We start from the raw sequence: 19,587 nt of genomic DNA, 5'->3' as shown, positions 1-19,587 counted from the left end.
GGCTCAGCAACAGCTCAGCTCGGGCGCAGCGTCACTGGCCCATGTGGGAATCGAACTAGCAACCCGTTGCTCAGAGCCTGAGCTCTTAAGCCAACTCTTAACCAACTGAGCCACTCAGCCGGCCCCTCAGGATAAATTTGTCTTCCTTTTTGACCTACCTGAAGGCATGGGTCCTATTCATTTCCATAAAGACAACAAGTTAATTTGAATATACATGAGGAAAAAAAGATAAGGACTTGGAACACAGCCCTATTTTCTACAATTTAGGGCTGGAGTTCAATTAACACAAGACTTTGACAATGGTGCCATGACACAGACATAGAAGAAGCATGAATGGCCAGTAACCTGGAAACAGATTATTTATTTTGGTCTCCTGTTTATGAAGTGAGATAAATGAGAAAATTGATCTGCACTATAAAAGGACTTCCATTATTTGTACTTATTTTTTTCTGAAATAAAAGAGAACAGAACAAAATCATTAGTGGAATTGATATCATAGCTTCTTTATTCCTCACACAAAGTACTAGATTGAAAAACAGGACCCCATAATTTGAGAAGACATGAGTGCTTCAGCAAGCTGTCCAACAGACTAGTGGTCTATAATTTGAGAGATAAATTGTTCCTCTTTCCCATCAAAGAAAACAGTAAACCCCCAATTACATAAAGAACCTCAGCCCAATGCTCTGTGTTTTAAATGAGTCCACCTTCTAGATTTCAGCAACCAGAGGCTCAGAACATTGGCAAACATTGCTAACAAAGACCTGGTCACAGAGGCATCTATTCTTTAGGATCACTGGTTTCATGGATTAGCATAAACTTTCTTCTTTTCCACTTCTCTGCAATGGCCTACTTAGAGAGACACTCTCAGATTATGCCTGATGTTCTGGTCCAATTATTAACATACATTTTCACTCTCAAAACGGTTCCAGTTGGAACAATAAATTATACGGTTGCTCCCAGGTCTTACCAACCTACTGTGGAAGCCACTCTTCCAAGTATATGCCATAAACAATGAAATCTGCTTCTATCCTGGCCATCCTAAATTTGAAAATATGTTCAATACTGTAGGTAATCAACTAAAGAAGAGCAATTGGGAGAGTATACATCAACTCACTGTGTGACTATGAGCAGGTCACTTATTTTAAATTTTCTGGGCCTCAATATCCTCATAGAAAATAAAGACATTAAAGTAAATATTCTTTTTAGTAATAAATGTCATCTTAGCTAAAGCCAATCCAGGTTGGGCCCTCTACTCTTATCTCTAATTCACCCCCAGGGCCTGGGCACACCAGAAGGAAGTGTCAAGTGTCTTTTCATAGACTAATCAGTTTTCTTGAAGTCTAATAAACTCAGCCATTATGAAGCTGCTATAGATTCTTTATCACCATTTTAAGGTTCAAACAAACATCCTGAGCTCCCAGAGACATTCAGACCAGCTTAAGGGGGACAAAGCCACCAGACTGCTGTGTACAGAAAACTCCAGCTTCCCACTCCATGTTGTCCCTAAGGGATCAGGACTGAGAACCACAATGTTTTCTTCAACTGTCTGGAAGACTCGACTCTCATTTCTGAGAAATATGGTACATAGTAGACATGGGTCACTACTTATGACTCTATAGAAATACATAGGTGCATATCTTAACTAACTCAACTTCCCATCATTTGCAAAAACATTCGTATGTACTCAACTTCTTTCAAAAAGGATTTGAGTTTGCTTTTATACCCTCATTGGTAACTACAGTCTTGTTAGTTTGCTTATTGATTTGCTTTATGGTCCAATAATTTCTACTTAATTTCTAAGGGCAACTGTCATGTCAAAGGTGAAAAATGGAGTCAGACTTTTTAGTGTGCACAAGATGAAGTTATGAGATGGGGTTTGAAGAAAGAATAAAGAGGAAACAGAGGATAATACTCTACAGAGAAAAAGGAACAGATGACAGAGTTAAGAAACTGAGATCAGGCAAGCTCTGAGATCAAGAAAAAGAATCTTTCTAGAGGGGATGACTTGCTCTTGTTGTAATTCGTTTGTTTTTTAATCCCCCCGAATTCCTTCAATCAACCCTCTTTTCATTCAGAGTCTCAGTGCGTCTGTGTTCCTAAACCAAGAAGATCCCTGTTCATGACACCGTTTAGTGTAACTCCAATCTAGGTGAGTGTATCAGGAAAAGCCCCAAACAAACCAAACAGATGGCACACTCAAAGATTTACAAAGGTGTGAGTAGGATTGGTACAGCCACAGGAGATGGTGCTGTACTAACCCAAGGTTAGTAACTGCAGAGCACTTACCACACCTATGCCCGAAAGAGCAGGTAAGGGAACAGTTATTGGAACTCAGAGGAGGTTCCTGTGCAGAGACACCTTGAGAGAAGCCGTGACTTAGGCCAAGGTGACTTCACAGGAAGGGAGTCGGGAAATATGTCCTGACCTCACTTCCCTGCCTCCAGTGTCCTACTGGGGATCCCCAGTGGCTGAGCCCAACCTGAAGCCAGAGTGCAAGAAATCCTATCAATGTTGCCTACACAGCTTATGGTCCCAGGGTCAAGGAGCCTGCTTCACTTGCATCTATAAATTTCTGACTGCAACTTCCTAACAAAGTAGTTACATCTCCTGCCCTCACAGCCTAAGGGGAGAAACCATTTTCTTTCCGAAAGGTGAGGTACAGGCCCTGCCTAATGAAACCCAAACACCACCAGACTGCCTATAATGTCCACCTGACTGAGGAAGGCAGGGACAGCCCCTCTGGTGGGTCAGCCTGGAGGGAGAAGCCTCACCGACAAAGGGAGCAGTGGGCACTAATGAGAAGCGGCAGCCAAGTGTGAAATCCTGCCACTGGCCAGCAGCAACTGGAAACAAGGCCAAAAATAGCTCAGGCAGCACCCCAGCTTCAGGACAGGCATAGCAACGGTGCTTTTACCAAGACGCTTCCTTTTAAGCAATTGAGAGAACTCATAGAGTGGTGTTGTTGGTTATTTTTATTTCCAGCATCCATTCCCAAAGGATCCCTGAGCCGTGATGCCCTTCAGTGTCTCTGAGGAAAACGGGACTCTTCTGGTAGGACTGAGAAAGCAACATAAAGGGATAGAGGCAGATCACAGCTCACAAAGGGCCAGGGTCCAGGATGAATCTGCACATGAAAAGTGAAGAGGAAATGTCGTCTCACTCTCAAAACTACTTTTAGGTGTTTTGCTTTTTTTTTTTTTTTGTAGAGAATAAAATTATCTTTTTCAATTTTATCACCAAGTCTTTGTAAAGTAGATCATCATGTTCTCAGTTTTCATATTGATTGTATGAAACCCAGTGTAGCTGCCTAATAAATGACTGTCCTACAGAATAAATGCATTTTCTTCACTATCTCTACCAATCTCTCAGAACCGCTCCCTTAAAATCATGAAAAATTCCATTAAATATTGATATCTGTGCTATTTTCATCACAAAAGAAATATTATACGCCTCAAACAGGATTACCGATTCAAGGGCGTGAATTCTGAATCAATGTAATTCAATAGACTGGTACTGAGTGTCTTCTATGTGCCAGATACTCAGAATACTAAAATGAGTTTTAAATGGCCTGGTTTTCAAGAAAACAGACGCATAAACAAAGGATTATAGTATGGTATAATCAGTGAATTAAGATTTTATATTTTATAAAAAGTAAGGTTGCTGCAAAAGACAGGAAATGAGCCTTTTGTGGGCAAACAGGCTTCCTAGAGTAAGTGGCATATGAACGTGGCTTTACAGATGACTAGGAGTTAGGAGGTGGAGGCTAAGTGTGAGGGCGAAGAGGCCTGAATAAGCAAGTTGTGCCTTAGAAGCAAGTTGTGTCTTAGGAACTAGAAGCGAGTTGCACTGTGGAAGCCTTATCATGTTCAGAGGGAGAAGTTTGGAGAAGAAGGCAGACGCCAGGTGATGCCAGGCAGTCAACACAGTGTGATCAGCTGGGGTGCCTTCCAAGTAATCTAACGGCAAGCAGCAGTTTGAAAATAGGTTTTTGTTCTGCTTTTGTTTTAATAATGAAATCAGAGTGTCTATCTCTATAAAAGTCTTATCTCGCTCAGTTCCATTCTGATGTGAATTCTTGAGTAGGAGGGAAAGTGGCGTTAACTCCATTGAGCATCAGCCAAGGGAGTGTCACTCAAGTGAACACTGCCTTTCCTGGAGCCATGGCAAAGAAAGAAGTGCTGCTACTGGCTACTGAAAGACAACACAGGGATTGCAGCTGGAGTGTGAGATGGTCATATTTGCATTTAGCAAGATCCCCCCTGACAGCTTTGGGTAAAGCTGTTTGTGTTGGGTGGTAGGAGGCATGATGTATTCATTTCCTAGGGCTGCTGTAACAAATACCACACACTGGGTGGCTTAAAACAACAGAAATTCATTTTCTCAAAGGTCTGGAGGTAAGACACCTAAAATCAAGGTTTCTCAGCAGGGCCACATGCCCTTGAGGCTCTCTGGGAGAATCTTTCCTTGCCAGCAATCCTTGGCTTCCTTGCATTGTGGCCATATCACTGCAGTCTCTGCCTCTGTCTTCACATCTCCCTCTCCTCTGTATGTTTGTTGCCTTTTCTTCCTTTGTCTCTTGTAAGGACACTTGTCACTGCATTTAGGGCCCACCTGGGGGAATCCAGGATGATCTCATCTCAAGATTAGTAACGTAATAATGTCTGCAAGGACTCTTTCCAAATAAGGTAACATTCATAGGTCCCAAGGATTTGGACATAGACATATCTTTGGGGGGGGGTGGCCATCATTCAACCCACTACACAGAAAAATCGTATTTCTCCACCTGTGGTCAGCAGACCAGCTGCATTAAAATTTCCTGGAATGCTGCGCTCTGTCATTTGTACATTGTTACACTCGAGATACAGACCTGATTGGGAGGTGTCAGGGACCATGAGAATGACTTTGTGATATGGGTATGGGAACTAGAACTAGAATGGTCAAGGCTAAGTGGTGAGTTGAAGTGCAGGTGAGGAAAATGAAGGTGACAGAATGACTCCCAGCTGCCATCATGGGGCCCCTAAAAGATGGGCATACAGGGAAAGAAGGTAGACTCCCAGAAATCTCTGGGCTTAGAAGGATTAGGGAGAGCATTTTGTCCCATTCTTAAGTGTAATTCAGAATTTCCCTTTTTGCTATCCTTAACAAATGATCATGGAGCTTCTGTTTAAACAATTCACTTTGCAGTGTCTGGTTTCACTGTTGTCTGTTTCCTTCAGTAGCTTGTAAACTAAATGAGGGAAAAGGCCATGTTTGCTGGGTTCACTGTCGTTTCCCCAGCACCTAACAGGATGCCTGGTAAATCGAAAGTGCTCAATATATATTTTTGAATATGTAGATGAATGAATGAACAATTCCAGTGACAGGAAGATGTTACAACTCATTAAGAATTGGATGGTCAAGACTTATTACATGGTTACTCTTCCATTTGGGGCAGCTTAACTGGAAATTCCTCTTCATACAGTCACTTACTTTGTTCCCTAGATTGAATCTAAGTCTTATTCTACATGAAAATGTCTTTCAAATACTTTGAAGAGAACTATTGTGTCCCCTGAGTCTCTCCCTCCCAGGCTAAATATCTTCATTTTCTTTAACCACCTGGCCTGTTTCAGGCCTGTTTAGAACTCCGCCACGGTTCCGGCTGCTCTCCTTTCATTCAGTCAACAACTATTTCCGAGTGTCCACTGAGTGTCTGCACAAGGGCTGTGCATTGGGGAGGGAACACAACAGACATGTACTCACCTTCCAGCTTGTCTGTGTCTCTATGAAATTATTAAAGATGTCAATCCCCAGAACTAAGAGCAGCAGATACCCCTTCCTTTTTACTGGGTATGAGCCTTTTACTATTATATCTCAAAAAGAAGTTATTATTTTCTTTTACTTGTTTTTTTACAGTACTGGACATGGTGTTTCTTATTGTTTGTACAACTATAGGCCATGCATTAAGTGTGATTTCTCTCTTTGGTACAAAAATGTCTTAGTCTGCCTGGGCTGCTGTAATAAAATACCATAGACTAGGTGACTTAAACAACAGAAATTTATTTCTCATTGTTTTGGAGGCTGTGAAGCTTGAGATCCAGTGACAGCATGGTTGGGTTCTGGTGAGGGCCCACTTCCTGATCTCTACATGGCCACCTTCTTACTACATCCTCACATGACAGAGGCAGAGATCATCTCTCTCATATTTATTTTTAAAATGGCACTAATCCCATTCATGAGGGCTCTGCCCTCCTGACCTAATTACCTCCCAAAGGCCCCACATCCAAACATCATCACATTGGAAATTAGAACTTCAGCATATGAATTTTGGGGGACCAAAATATTCAGTCCATAGCACTGAGCATACATTGAATTTGAAATACACTCAACAGAACCACTTACTGCCTTCCATCCCTTATATACAAAATACATAATTACACTCTGTGCTACAGTAGTGCAATGAACAGAAATGAACCTCTGCAATCCAGAGAGGCTGGATATCTTTTCAGACATCTGTGAGAAGCAGATGCTCTGTTAAGCCAGGGAGAGGAACCAGTTTCTTGGGGGCTTGGGTTACATCTTGTGTTCAGTGAAGCACATAAGAATCATTTACATAGTGGAGCCATATTTGATTGTTTTCTTTCTTGTTCTTTTATAATTTTATGTGGGTTTTCCCCCTAGTTTTATAATAATGAAATAAACCTACAATAAAACAAGAAGAATTCAACCAAACTAATGGGAATTTTCTTTCATTGCAAAATGCCTGTTTAACTGATTTGTTCACAGAAGTTCCTAAGCTTCAGAAAAGATATTCTCCTTTAAGGAAACACAGATGTGTAACTTAAAACTCCATATTTGTGACATTTCAATATTGGTATTCTCATTTTGTACTAATGAAATTGTAAGAAAACAAAATCTGCTTGTCCTACAGCAATTTGGCTACATTTCAAAAACTTTTCATAAAATGAAATGATACATTCTGCAAATCCAATTGCAAGGGAATTAAATATACTTACCGAATAGCCATTACATTTTCAATAGTGATAGAAAATGAAGAAATAAATTATAGGAAAATAGTGCCAGGAAATGGACAGTAGAAGGAGGTTCTAAGGAATGTCCACCCACCTCTGTTGTACTCGTATAAGCCTTTAAGTTTGTCAATTAGAGCCAATAGGCAAGGGTTAAAAAGCAGGCAAGGATACCCAGAGAGATTTAGTGGAAGGTTACTGCAGGCATATTGGGTGTACACAGGTAAAACTGGTCAAAACGTTTTGGTTGTTTTAATTTGCCCACATCTTCAACTTTAAATAAAAACATTTTGTCATTCATTTCACTTGGCTCTATAACTGTTTCAGTTCCCCAAACATCGTTGGATTCTCTGTTCCCCAGTGCCAAGTCTGATGCCAGATACTTAGTAAGTACTGAATATTTGTAGAATGAATGAACTAAGTGGATTAACATACAAAATTCCACACCTCCTGCTTTTCCTAATAGGATTACATAGGTCAGTAAATACTTCTGAGTTGTGATACCAATATTCAAGGTACAAACATTTGACCCACCCAATAGAGAGCTATCCTTTGCATTATCATTGTAACAAAACACTAGATGATTTGGTCATAATTCTTCCCTGCTAAAGACACAAGGATGTAATTAGCATTTAGCTGAAAGATTTACTCATATATCTTTATAAAGACATGTGCATATTTAAGTTTTTCTGTCAGTCTAGAATTTAATCTTATCTATAAGTGGCTTCCAAACTAGATTGTGACCCCAATTAATTGAATAATTCAAGCATTTTTAACTGATGTCAATTATTGCAAGTGATTTGGAAAGCTGGTGCTTCTCTTTGATAGTTCCAGTCACGTCTCACACATACATCTAGTCCAAGCCAAACAGAGTGCAGCAAAGGTATGTTCATACATGCATGTGTGTGTGTATACATATATGCATGTGTGAATGTGGGTGTGAATGTATTTGTGGACTTTTTGTTTGCTTATTTTAACAACACAATATTAATCTCTGCCTGTCAGTCTTAGAGAGTTTTTGCATGTTCACTGCTTACATAAGCAACTAAATGATCATAGGAAGTCAACCTGACCATATAAAAGAGACCTTACTGTACCTTGAAATAGCATCCTTAAAATTTTCTCCATCACTGCCAGCATACTGAGGGATTGTCAGAGCATGATTACCCTAGATCAATTCCCACCATTGAGCAATGCATTTAAAAACGCAGGAGCAAAGAAATGATGTCACAAAGACAAAAACTCTGCAGGTAAAAACTAGCATAAAGCAGATAAGCATACCCTGGCTGGGATACAGAGCTCTCAAACCTCTTAAAATAATTAAACCCTGCTCTGAAAACACACTGTACCAGGTGTGGACTGCCCAAACTTGTTTCTGAACAGATTCATTTTATGTCCGTAGAGTTTAATGCACTAATTCATGTTCATACAGTTTAATTCGTGGATGATTAAACTACTTCAGTTCATAGCCATTCATTGACCTGAGAGCCTATACCTTATAATGAAGTCTGTTGTTCTTTTTCTTCCATTTAAAAATGAGAAAAGACAGACTATTTCTGCCAATGACTATTGAATTATCCTATTTAACTAAAAACAGATCCCTCGCCTCCCATACATATACACAAAAATTACCAGAGGCTTTTCTAAATTAAATGGTTATATCAATTGCTTTTAGGTCAATGAGATCCACGTATTGGCCAAGTAATAAGAAAATGAAATTGAGGTGTTATCTCATCTCTAGGGCAAGAAGCGTAGGAATAGAAGCCAGAAGATCTACATTCTGATCTTGACTGAGCCGTCAAACAGCAGGATGGCTTGGTCAAAGAAGGTCACCACGCTACGCACCCATTAAATTCTCACAACGTGCCAAGGTAGGTTTAGATAGGCACTATTAGTATCCCCTTTTACATGTGAAAGGATTTAGATACTTTCCCAGCGACAGGTGGTAGATTAGGGGCAGAGTCGGGATTCCCTCTTCAATGAATTATTATAGTGCTGCTGTGATCATGCATGTTAAAGGACTTTAGAAAATATAAAGAATGCGTATTCTCACATAGGAGGAAATCTCAGTAACTATATTCATCTGCTAAAAATTGGAATGTGGGTAAAAGAAATATATATCTAATGGTGATGGCTGTTGATGATTACAGGGGTGATTTTCAGGGGTGGCAAATGGTAGCTAAATACGGTAGCTAAGTTAAACATAGTCTTACCATATAATTCAGCAATTGCACTCCTAGATACTTACCCAACTGATCTGAGAATTTATGTCCACACAAAGACTTGCATGTGAATGTTTATGGCAGCTTTATTTACCTTCACCCAAAATTGGAAGCAACCAAAATGTCCTTCAACAGGTGAATTCATAAATTGTGGTACATCCATGCAATGGAATACTATTCAGAGAAAAAAGAAATGAGCTATCAAGTCACAAAAAGCATGGATGAATCTTAAATGCATAGCACTAAGTAAATGGGGCCAGTCTGAAAAGGCTGTATACTGTTTGGTTCCAATTATATGACGTTTTGGAAAAGGCAGAACTATAGAGACAGTAAAAAGATCAGTAATTTCCAGGGGCTCAGGCAGAAGGGTTAAATAGATTAAGCACAGGAAATTTCTTAGGGTGATGAAACTATTCTGTATGATACTGTAATTGTGGATACGTGACACTATGCATGTGTCAAAACCTACAGAACTTTACAACACAAAGAGTGAAGTTTAATGTATGCAGACTTAAGGTTGAAGGATTCTGGAATGGAATGCAGGAAATAGCAGATACAATCTAACTATTTAAAAAAATATGAAACAGCTTTATTGAAAGAAGTAGTGGGGGAAAGCTGTTGCATAAGTAATTTTGGAAATGAGTTGAGTCTGTAAGACTAAAGGCAAAAGGAAATGTACATCAAACTGTATTCTAGTTTAATAGTTTTCCATGGAGTTTCAGGTTAACAATTCTGATACTGCTATACAAGTATCCTGGAATTGAAAAATTAAGTAAATGGGTGGTATATGGGGGATCCAGGTTTTTCACTGTTGGAGTGGGAGTTCACAGATAAGAAATAGAAGTAGGCTGAAATGGTCTAAGCGATAATGGATTAGACTAGGAGCTATGTTAAGGCTTAGCTTAACATAGATATATATGATTACATATAAAATCACCAGGGGTGCCAAAAAATGTCTACAAGTAGACACTTTGGTCAATGTTGCTCAAGCAGTAGTTTGCTGCAATCTGGGGGCCGGTCAAGTGATGCAGTTGGTTAAGAATGCGAGCTCTGAGCAATAGGGTCGCCGGGTTGATTCCCACATGGGCCACTGAGCTGCGCCTGAGCTGAGCTGCCACTGAGCTGCCAACAGGTGGCAGGATAGCTTAGCTGGTGGGAGCCCAAGCTCCTAACAACACGTTACCAGTTTGACTCCCACATGGGATGGTGGGCTATGCCCACCCACAACTAAGATTGAAGGACAACTTGGCTGTTCCCCTTGCCCAATTCCCCAACACTGTTCCCCTTCCTTAATTCCTCAATAAAATCTTTTAAAATAATTAAAAAAAAGAAGTGTCTGGATGCTGATGGTAACCACTTTGAGCACCTCTTGTAATTGCAGAAGTCAAATGTGACTTGCATTTATCTTTTGTTATTGGTATATAGTGAGTATTACAATTTTAATAGTTTTTTCCTTTCTTAAAATGTGTATACTATTTTGGCACCTTCTGTATTTATAAATATGTATATATACAGGGGTTGGTATAGACAAGTATATTTCCTTATTCTGCTGACTGAAGGAGCCTAGAATGACACCCTAGTAATGCCCAGGCCTTGGTTTCTAATACCATTCTCCAATGAAAGGAACCAAGGCTCCTTGGAGAAACAGCTAACTCTAGAACTAGGTCAGAAATATACAAGATTGTCTGGAAGCATCTTACAGTGCCCAAAAGTAAGAAAGTATACACACACACACACACACACACACACACACACCCTGATAGAGGATGTCAGAGGAATAGAAAAATCAACTGAAAGAGCTCCCAATGACCAAACTTGGAACAACTGGAACAATGAAATAATAATGTAGCATTGAATAATAACCCAAAGTATAAAAATAAACACCTATGAATCCATACTAATATAAAGAAATGATTGCATAAATAAACAAATGGAGGTGAAGAGACAAAGTTCCCATGCAGCAGAATTCCAAACAATTTATGTAGATACTCAACCCTCAAGGAGGTAGAGCATATCTCCCCAATACTTTAGGTGGGCTGTGCATAGTGACTTTTTTACAAAGAGTACAGTATGAGAAGGGTTTAACTTTACTGTGGAGTAGCATGACAAACTACTTCAGCCAAGTGATCAAGGCCAACATCAGCAGTAATAGGTCATTTTGATAGAACAGACACTTGATACAATGTGAAAATGGCACTTTGTCTTTGTGGTCTTTCTCCTTAAAAACCCAAAACCCAATTTAGTCATGAGAAATACATCAGATGAATCCCAATTAAGGCACATTCTACAAAATACTTGATGATTATTCCTCAAAAACAAATTAAGACAGAAATTGTCACAGCGAACAGAAGCCTGAGGAGACATGACAACTAAATGTAAGGTGGTATCCTGGAAGAGATTCTAGAATAGAAAAAGAACATTAGGGAATACTAAGGAAATATGAGTGAAGTATAAACTTTAGTCAACAATAATATATTGACATTGGTTCTTAATTATTACAAATGTACCATACTAATATAAGATGTTAATCATAGGAGAAACTGAGTATGGAACACATGGGAATGTTCTATATTATTTTTGCAATTTTTATGTAAATATAAAACTGCTATAAAATATAAGCATACATTTTTTAAACAGGGCAGATTTTGGTCTTACCTAAAAAAATCACATACTACAACATATTGCTTCTCACCAACTCCACAATTAATGTTTCAATGTTTCACCTTTTAGGTGTAATCAGACACAATCAAGTAAAAAATTAATGTATTGCCTTGGATGTAATGATGATTTTACTTACTTATACTCCTTTAAGATGGATATAGATATTGGAAAAGTAATTTTTAATGCAGAAGTATATTTAATGTATTGGTTAAATAAACAATAACCATTTCCAGATAGTTGCAAAGGGCAAGGAACTACATCTAGCTGTATAACCAGTCCTCCTCAGGATCACTACCATTAGGAGTTCAGTGCCTGGCTTGAGTATCCATTTCTTTGAGATGGTTCATTAGATGATTTATTTTACAATGAAGCCTAACACAGCCAGAGGATTACTATTCTTTAGCCACTCAAACAACATGGTGACATGCCCGATCTGATGGAAGGATGTAATGAAGAGGGGTATTTTAGCCTCTGTGTTGTTCTTGGCCCTACAATGTGATCTGTGAAGCATCCTGAGTTCTCACCCTTCTGCAACTGTATAAAGCAAGATCTGATGGATGAGTATGAGTTGGAGGAGAAGGCATGTTACAGTTATCACTGCTTTACCTCACTTTGCCTGGAGGCAGGTCTGAGAGAATTACTACAAAATAAGAGCAACAACTAACAAACACTGGATACATACCTTGTGCCAGGCATGGTGCCAGTACTTTACTGATGGTCAGTCCTCAGGACAACCCTGTGAGTAAGATCTCTTAAATAAGTAATTCCATTTTCCCAATTAAGAGTTTATTTTGCACTTACAAAATTGAACTATAGCTTTGTGTTTATTTTTAATGCAGGAGACTATTAGTAAAACAAATTTGTCTTCTTCATTTATGTATTTTGGAGCAAGGTTTATTTATACTCAGTGAAATGATAGCTTTTCTGGTAATTTCTCCTTTCCCAGCAAAGAAACCTTAATCTCCTTTCTGAAAATGGTTCTATTTGGGCAGCAAATCCTACACTGAAAATTGTTCCAGGTCTTGTTATGTAACCTGAACAGATGGCCTTCGCATGGCTTCAGCATGTCAGGCTGCAGTCACAGGGCATGCTGAGGAACCAGCTCTGGGGCCTTCTAGTGGGTGAGCAGGCAGATCCCATGAGCAAGCAGACACGTGTGACTGTGGGATCAGGTTAACTGCACCTTTGTTTTTCTCCCACAGGAAAGAGTTGTTTATGTTTATGATTCAACCAAATTTACCACTAGTTTCTCCAGCACTCTTTGTACCTCTTTCAGGATCCTGAGACATTTGCTCTCTATGTCCCACATAGAGGTTAGGGTGGAGGATGGGGAGAGTGGAGGTTGCTGAAGATTTGACAAGCTTATTAGCATTACAGAGCCGCCTTTCTTTATGGAAGAGAAAGATAACTAATCCACCATCAGTGGGACAAAAGCCCTGATTCATTTTTTCTAACGTTACCCCCTGTGACCCACAGTCACCTTATAGGACCATTTATGAAATAGCTGTCTGAAGTTAATGATTTAAATTATAGTTTTGTAGAGTAGATTTTCTCTGACTCAATTTATTCACCTAAACAAGGCTTGATTCTGTGCCTTTATTCTTACTGGCTCCCTAGTTTGATGAGCTGAGGATTTATATTAATCATCACTCATTTTTTTCCACATGGAACTAGCACTATTGCTTTCTCTGATTACAGAAAACAGAGATTTTGTAATCTCAGACTGATTTTACTGGGAATTAAATCAGTCAATGCATAAAAGTATAACAAAGGAAAGGAAAACCATTATAACTTCCATTAGCTAAAAATTTTAAAGGTTAAGATGTTTTGTATATTTTTCTGCATTTTTTTTTGCATACATACTTTTTTTTTTTTTTACAAAAGTTAATCCTACTGTACACACCAAAAATATTAGTTAGCTAACAATAAGTTACATTTTTTTTAGGCTGGCTGTGTATTCAGAGAAGAATAAAGTCAAATAAGAAAGGAAGCAAGATAGACCGCAACAGAAGTTAACCCAGACTAACTGAATAAAAACTGGATGGATGGATGAATGGCTGGCTGGCTGGATGGATGGATGATGGATGGATGGATGGATGGATGACTATTTTACTGACTGTCAGTAAGTAAAGGGAAGACTACTCTGAAAAAGCAGATTTGAGTAGAGGCCAGTGAAAGAGGCAGTTCTGTAAGGATCTGGGGAAAATCTATCTAGTGGAAGGGAATAGCGAGTGTGAAGGTACTGAGACCTGCCTGTGCTCGTGGCAGAACAGCAAGGAGGCCCCAGGAAGTAGCATGGAATGATCATGGGGGAAAGTGGCGGGAGATGATGGTGCAGAGGCAGGCTTTCCCTTTTCCAGCTTTCTTTCAATCCTGATGGTCTCAAGAAAAAAGTCTCTATTTGACACAAGTGTGTACTGAACACTCTTATGACATTTGCTACTTTACCTTTTAACAAAAAGATGGCAGATTTGGGAATCACGGCCTTCTGAGGAGATTATTTAACTAAAATATAACAACGTTGTTTGGTTTTTATTTTATTTTCATGATTACTATCTATTATGGCTAGTAATGCTGGTTTCCCATTCATAGAAGTAATAAAGCTTTCTTCCTAAATAAACATATTTAAATTTTAAATTAAATCACTTAAAGAAAAAGATTACATAACAAATGTATAAGTACATAATCAGGAGTGGCAAAAGTCATAAAGGTGATTGGCAAATAACTAAAGTTGGGAAACATGATTCTAGCCCATCCCACCTACACCTGAACTCCCTGAAGAACTATTCAAATCCAGCAAAGCACTGTTTCTGCTTCTGAGATGATTACTATGTAGTGAATCTAGGTATGAATTAATACAGGTACACTAGTCAGTGATGCTCCCACCCCAAGTAAAACTGCTGCTTTTTAGAAGAACTGTCAGGGATCACAACTAGGATAAAGGTTCTTTTCAGAACCAAATAGGTTAAGGAAATGATTTCCCATTTATATTATCTAGATTTTTGTATTGTTTCCCCTCATTGTTTCTGAATTTATGGTGAGTTTATTCTGAGATGTGATACTAATTTATAAGGCCTTTTTTTCTTTCTGACTATTTGCATTTTTGTATTTAATCAGTCTCAACATGGCTTCTTCTTCATATCCTTAGTTATAGGACTTCTGTTCAGCTAGTCTTCAGGTAGTCCTCCAGGTTAATTGCTCTATAATTTAGCTGTAATTTTGATGTGTTCATGGGGAGGAGGTGAGCATAGCATCTACCTACTCTGCCATCTTGACCAGAACTCCTCCCAAGAAGTTCTCTCTTAAAGGGAGTACTTTCACAAACAAAAAGATAATTTTGGGAACAATGATTTGGAAGGATACTTTGCTGATGCAATTTGAATTCCTCAGTACTGTATATTTGAATATTTTTTTCTGAAATTCTTCCTAGTGAGACTTAAGCAACGAGATGTGTGGGGGTTGTTTTGTATTCTTGGCATTCTCTAGAAGGAGAAAATAAAATGTGAACATAGCTGTTTTAAATACAAGTCCAGGCTGATTACTAGCAAGTTAAATGGTACAACACTATATACATCTAAGTGTAAACATTTGCTTATTTTTCAGTGGTTCTTAGAACAGTGAGTCTGAAAAATGCTCTCTCTACTTTCAAGTGGGAGAAAGTCCCACTTGCCCTAAATTTTAAATCATTAAAGAACTTTCAATGTAATCTTAATAATCAGAGAAGAAATTAGCCACTCATTTAAATATTGGTAGGATTTTTGAAATCCCTATTAGGTGATGAACCACACCCCCTTACAAAAAAGCCCAGGACTAGAAAAATCAGAATGCTGGAGATTCTATTCTCAGCTCTGTCAACTACCTCAAGGTCTACTAATCTTGGAGAGCTCTCTTCGTGTCTCTGGGCTCAGTTTTTTCAACCTCGAAATGGGAGGAATAGATTAAATAGATTCCCTTTTGGATAAAAATGCAATGCGCTCTACAACAACAATAAATAGAACAAAGTGAACAATTTGGTCCTACATAACCAGGTTTTGGGTTAAAAGTGTAAAAGACTTCCTGAATAACCAAGCAAACAAATTACAAAAAAATGACAAGCACAAAAGATGTGCTTTTTTAAAAAGTGTAATTGTTGGGACATGCTAAATTACATCTGGACATTGAAAAGCCATGAAAGGATTCAAGCAGACCAAAAGAAATCACATAAGATAAAAAGCGCACACAGTTGTGATATAGCCATAGGCCCACCCAACTCCTTGGACCAGAAAAGGGACACATTGCCGTATATTAAATGACCTGTCTTTTCCACTTCTAAAACATGCACACCATCTGAGCCATTTTTACATAGCTCTAATGTCAGGTTACTCCTGAGCTGCAATCAATGCATACGTGTTAGGAGGGAGCTGTGAAAGCTTCATTTCTGATCAGGAGGAGAGGGAATAACAGCAAGGCTATGGAACCATTAGAAAGTATTTTCAGGGCCACACTTATAATTTCATGATAATGTGCATATCCTTCTCTGCTGGTATATTGTGTGGTCTATGGACAATTTCTAAATTAAAATATTGTGATTGCTCCCATTAAATTTGTCCTGGCAAATTTTTCTCTTGTCTACTCCTTTAGGCAGGACTTGTCATTGACTCAATACTCTGAACCAGATATATTCAACTGAGAGAGGAAAACACAAGCCACAAATAAAGCCAAACTGTAAAGGCCGCAGGGAGCCTTGGCCACATTTGTGGAAGACTAGCATAATGCCAGCTAGTCTGTCCAGATGTCTGGGAATGGATTAAATGGCTTTCTGAGGCTCATTTAAGGATCAACAGGCCACTGAAAGCTTTAGTAATTGACACATTTAAAGGAAGAAAAGGCTGAGTTTACGCATTTATTTTTAAATACTATATGTCTTTGCTTAGGTGAATACTTGTGAGTATATTTTAAATTAGATTTCTTTTACCTATTTTCAGAGCTATTGTTTACTTAAACGACAACTAGGTAATATAACAAGCTGCTAGTGGGTGGAGGTGAAATGTCATAACTTACAGGAAGTAATTTATCTTCCCAGTGGGTTATCAGGATATGGTGATGACTAGACTTGTTACTCAAATTATTTCCTAACAGCAACCTCAAAGGAAATTATGTTGAATTTGAAACCGGCTACCATTTGAAAGCCTGTGTGGGTTTCAACTCAACTTCTCAAAGACCACATTTTCTAAGGGGTCAGAAATCAACTTATACATATATAGAATTTCAGATATTATCTACTTCTGTGGCTGGACTCTGAGGTCTAACCATGTCACAGGATAAGCTGAGAGGCTATTTGTTTAAGGAAAATTAAGCAGGAGAGGGTAGAAAGAAGCAAAATCTCTGCTACAGAGGAGATTGAATTTGCACTGAGGACATACCAAAACACTCATCAAGCTTTATGAAAAGAAAATAGGCAGAGATATAAATGCAGAGTCCAAGGGATACCTAAAGCCCAAGGGAGCAGATATTAGTGATTTCTGAGCTGAATATAAAATTCCAAGAAAGAGAAGGGAAAAAAATGTACCAAGTGGCATCCTTCCCACATCCAAATACACATGAGTAATAACATGCAGGTTATGAATTTCCTACACAAAACCAACAAATGTTTTGTACACCAGAATTGCTGGAGCAGTTGCAGATATGTTTGTTTATTTGTTTTTAATGAGTCCATAACATCTCTGAAACACAAAACTGAGCCATAAAAAGTACAACTGACCACATATGTTAGTTTTCTTGAACCTTCTCACTGTCAGAATTGGCCAATTTTTAACCTTCTAAAGTGAGTAAAGGGTGCATCATTCAGACACTAAAAATGTCCTTCCACCCTATGTTGTAGCAATTAAACAATATGACATACTTTTTCAAAACATACAAAAATAAAACCAAAAAGTAAACAGGATTGTGGCATTCCTTGAAGCTGTATTAAAGTATTTTAGCAGCAGCCTCTGTATTAGACCAGAACACTGCTACAGCTTAAATGTGTGTTGTATTTAATTTTCCTTTTTTTTCCCAGAACAATACAGAAATACATATTTCACAGTAATTAAGTTGGCATTGCACACACTAAATAAACAGGATGTCTGAACAGTATGCATAAAAGATTTCAGAATGACAAGGCAAGCAAATTACACACACAGTGCTTACGCTTTCAGAAAGAACAGAATGCTCGGAAAGTACTAAATTACATGCAGATACTATGAAAAATTGATGAGGTAGTCGTGTAGTTGGTGACGGTGAGGCTTGGAGCTTTTTTTCACTTAAAATACTCTGGGTTTATTTGTGTGTGCAATACATCCATCCTTCATGGAACAAAGAAAAGCCATAAATGTGAACAGAATTAAAGTCCTCTCCAAATGGAAGATACAAATCAGAATCTTTGTCTGAGGTTTGTCTCCCCCCACCCCATCCCCCCTCCACCCCCCACCAGAGATGGCTGGCACGCAATGAGCTAGACACAAGGTAACATAATACAGAAATGTTGTGACGAGGATCCACAGGTCTTCCCTTGCTCTGCCCCTACTCTGTCACTCAGTAACAGGACTGATTGGAGTAAGGGGCTCAGCTAAATCAGTCAGGTTTGGTATCCCTGTTCTCCAAGGTCATGTGATTGGACATGCTAATATACTCCTGGGGTGGGACAGCATAAGTGACTGATCTTGCTGAGTCATGCTAAACTCACTGGGCCTGCAGCATTAGTGATTTAATAAAAGTGCCCTTAGGAGCATTTGGAAGCAGTGACCCACCCTCTCCTTTCTTTGCTCAGTGTGTCAGTCACATGGGACAGAGTTCCACACAGGATGTGATTAATATGAGTCAGTCTTGATTAGATTATTATAAGGGAAATCTGCCCACTTCTTATAGATTTGACAAAGGAAAAAGCATTTTCCTAAATTTTTGTGCATGCAAAAGATCATACTGGAAGAGAACAAAGGGCAAGGCTATTTGTGGGTGTATTTCCCCATCCCAACCCCTAGGTGTGGGAAAGTAACAGAAATTACTGTCTTTGATAAGATTCTGCTGATGCCAGAGTATAATAAGGTTCCAGTCATTAAAAAGACGTCACACTTGTATAGACTTTTAGAATTTGCCAAACACTTTCACATAAATGATTTCTTCACTTCCTCATAGCTTCCCATGAAATGTAAGATTGTTCTTTTTATACAAGGTGATTTTTAAAATTTTGAATGCACTGTATTATGTATACAAATGATGTTCATTATACAAGTAATTTTTTTTGTTCTTTACAAGTGTATACAAGATAGAAAATTTTGTGATAGAGGCCATCCTCCAGCCCCCACTAATACACACCCTATCCCACCCTCCAAATATACAAAAGAATGATTTTCAAGAGAAAGTAGTTATGCACACCTAATTTTAATTTCTCTAAAACAGGAAGCAGGCAAGACAGTAGGGGAAAAGGGAGGCTAACTCCTTCCTCTTTCATTCTCTCTGGGGCTATGATGCTCAAAATTGATGCAGAATACTTTAATCCCAGTCAATCATCATAAGAGAAAACATAACTATCAGTGACAAGCGTTAAAGAAAGCTATGTTTTTAAAGACAACATTTAGCACATGATATGCAACATGTGTGGGTGTATGAATGAAATGAAGTAGAATGAGGTTTCTTAATTATTATTTTTCCTTTGCTTCATAATTTTTTTATTTTTTATTTTT

The 19,587-nt window shown here is 38.6% G+C and overlaps 1 pseudogene; it reads left to right on the top strand.

The window, feature by feature from the left end:
* The first annotated feature begins 2,293 nt into the window (after positions 1 to 2,293).
* LOC109384546 (peptidyl-prolyl cis-trans isomerase D pseudogene) overlaps positions 2,294 to 19,587 on the top strand; it is a 49,746-nt pseudogene continuing 32,452 nt past the window's right edge.

The sequence above is a fragment of the Hipposideros armiger genome, unplaced genomic scaffold (assembly GCF_001890085.2).
Source record: "Hipposideros armiger isolate ML-2016 unplaced genomic scaffold, ASM189008v1 scaffold_5, whole genome shotgun sequence".
NCBI classification, from domain to species: domain Eukaryota; kingdom Metazoa; phylum Chordata; class Mammalia; order Chiroptera; family Hipposideridae; genus Hipposideros; species Hipposideros armiger.
The sequence above is the reverse complement of the archived record's forward strand: the minus strand, read 5'-3'. Positions and strand labels throughout refer to the sequence as shown.